Genomic DNA, 2698 nt, shown 5'->3' on the forward strand with positions numbered 1-2698 from the left:
ATTTTAAGCTTTGTTTTCATTTCCTTTTATATATTTTCTTTTTCTTATTCTTTTTTTCTGTTATTTTTTTTTTTTTCAAGTGAGTAAAAAAAAAAAAATAAGAAAATTTTAAAGTTTTTTCGAGAATATAAAAAAAAAAAAAAAACGAAATGGGGGTCATAAAAACGTCTGGACTCAGATGAAGACAAATGGCAACAGCAACAGCAGCAACTTTTTGTTTATAATCAAAAAAATTTTATTGAAGGCAAAAAATAAATAAAAATAAATAAATAAATAATTTTGATAACCGTTCAAGGTACGATTTCAAATGTGAACAAATAAAAAAAAAAAAACGTAATAATAATAATAATAATAACAATATTTTTTTATACCGTTTTTTGTAATACTAAAATTTAACATAAAAAAATAAAAGGAAGAGAAGGAGGATGGAGGGAAGAGAGAGAGGGAGCAGGAGAGAGGGAGGAGAAAGAGAGAGAGAGGGAGCAGGAGAGAGGGAGGAGAAAGAGAGAGAGAGAGAGTTGGCTGTGTAAAAGTCGAAATAAAAAAAAAATATCAAACAAACTTGATTTGAAAAAAAAAGAAAACAAAAAAATTTAAATAAATTACCGGAAATATAAAAAAAAAAAAAATTACAAATGTGATAAAGTGATAAGAAAGTTTTTGTAAAGCAAACAAACAAAAAACGCAAAAAAAAAAATAAAAAAATAAAACGAAATAAAAGTTTTGCTGCTTTTTTAAGGCGCGTTTTTTTTTTTAAATTTTTCCTCTTTTTTCTTTCCACCCTTCCTCCTCTCTCCTCCTTCCTTCCCCTCCCTTGTTCCCTTTTTTTTAATATGGGTTGACCTCAGTGTGATTTTTTGGAATTTTCAAATCCACGGATTTCATTTATTTTGATATCGTTATTATTATTATCACCATTTTTTTCGTACGTTTTGTTTCTCTCTCTCTCTATCTTTCTCTCTTTCTCTATCTTTCTCTCTCTCTTTCTACCTTTCAACAATTGGATTTGAAACTTTAAACGTTTTAAGCTTCCAAAACAAAAACAAAAAAAAGATTTTTCACAACAGGATCTGATGCAAATATTTCATTCTCTTTTTCTCTCTTTTATCGTTTTTTCTTCTTCTCATCTTACATCTCAAATAATTTATTTTACAAATAATATAATAATAATAATAATAATAATAATAATAATATGAAACAGAAAAAAAAAGAATTTTTTTTTTTTTATTTCTCTGATCAAATAACTCCTGAGTAAAATTTTAATGACGTCACAAATTCGTGATTGGTGACAATTTAAAAAAAATTTGATTTTTTTCTTTTCATAAAAACCTTTTATTATTATTATTATTATTATTATTATTATTATTATTATTATTATTATTATTTACGTAAATTAACCGACGATGACGACGACGGAAAAAAATTAAATAACAGTAATTTTCATTTTTATTGAGTCGGAAATTTTTTTTTTTTTTTAAGGGGGGCGGTTTACTTTTAAAAGTAAAGCTCCCACCCCCACCCCCACCTTCTCCCCTTTTCCTATTTTTGCATCGCATGCATGATTGAATGCATGCATGCGACTCCCATTAAATTTGTATTCCGACTAATAAAAATAAAATAAAATAAAATAAAAAACATTATTAACAAAAAATATATAATAATAATAATAATAATAATTGAAAGAAATCATGCACGAATTAAACAATAATAAATTTTATCATCATTATTATTATTATTATTATTATTTTTTATTTATTTTTCCTGTTATTCATGAGCGCATTATTATTTTACATAAAACTAATAATAATAATAATAATCAAAAATCGTTTGATAATCATCACAGATGATTATAATATTAACTAACGACTTATTTTTATTTTTGAATAATTTAAATAACGATAATAATAATAATAATAATAATAATGTTAATATTGATTAATTAAATGACTTGAAAAAAGAAAAACTTTTTTTTTTTTAAAAGGAAAAAAGGAAAGAAGGAAAGAAGGAAGGAAGGAAGGAAAAAAGGAAGGAAAATTTAAAAAAAATTTTTTTTTGTCATTAGGAAAATTAAAAATTTTTTTTTTTATTTTGTCAACCGGCATTTTTTGCGTTTGTGCGTGCGTGTATGCGTGTGTGACGATTTCGCGGGGGGTCGGAAAATTGAAAATTAAACGTAATTAACGTCGGAAAATTGAACGTAATAAAATTTTCAATTACGATAATGTGTACATTTTTTCTCCCTGGAAAACGAAGGAGGGAGATGAGGGGGAGAAGGAAACAAGGTAGTTTGAGGACGTGTGTAAATTGCAATAATAATAATAATAATAATAATAATAATTGGATTATTGAAATTTCGGCTTCATTAAATATTATTATTATTATTATTTCGTTATTTAAATATTTTCATTTTGAATAATTAAAAAATAAATAAATGAAATAATAGATTTTTTTTTTACTTTATTTCTGGCAAAGGAAAAAAAGATTTTTTTTTATCTTTTTTTCTTTTTTTTTTGGGGGGGGAGGGAGAAAATTATTTTTTCCTGGAAGAAAACTGCCAAAGTCTTGTATATAATTCATTAAATTCGAATTCGAATGAACGAACGAACGAAAGGCGTTTGACAGAATGAAAAGAATGAAAAATCTGGTTTTTCGAATAGTTTTCGAAAAGAATTTTCTTTTTCGCGCACACTCTCACGAT

The sequence above is a fragment of the Pediculus humanus genome, genomic scaffold (assembly GCF_000006295.1).
Source record: "Pediculus humanus corporis 1103172107622 genomic scaffold, whole genome shotgun sequence".
Taxonomy (NCBI): Eukaryota; Metazoa; Arthropoda; class Insecta; order Psocodea; family Pediculidae; genus Pediculus; species Pediculus humanus.